Source organism: Populus euphratica, unplaced genomic scaffold, assembly GCF_000495115.2.
Source record: "Populus euphratica unplaced genomic scaffold, PopEup_1.0 scaffold2573.1, whole genome shotgun sequence".
NCBI classification, from domain to species: Eukaryota; Viridiplantae; Streptophyta; class Magnoliopsida; order Malpighiales; family Salicaceae; genus Populus; species Populus euphratica.
In genome coordinates, this window is record NW_011502401.1 from 7341 (window position 1) to 7701 (window position 361).

Sequence of the window (361 nt, forward strand, 5' to 3'; positions counted from 1 at the left end):
GAATCATTTATCAAGCCTCACATCAAGGCTTACAACACCCCCTCAAACAGAAATTTCTATTTTCGAGTGCGACAATCGTTATCTGAGTATTTCAATGTCATTACTAAGTTCACTACCTTGACAATAGTCAACTTGTTCCCAGAACCTACGCATGTCCTCTGCTCATTCCTAGCAGTCGCGTCTTAGTGCTCCATAAGTTATCCACTTATTATCCAAGGCAAATGTTATCTAGCTCATTGATTTTTAGCCTAGGGGCAATATCAATGAAAAACAATCCGGCTTTTATCTTTATACTTATCATAGCCATTTCATTGGCTATCTATCTATCCACTTATATCTAGTCATCACATTGGCTCCGGGG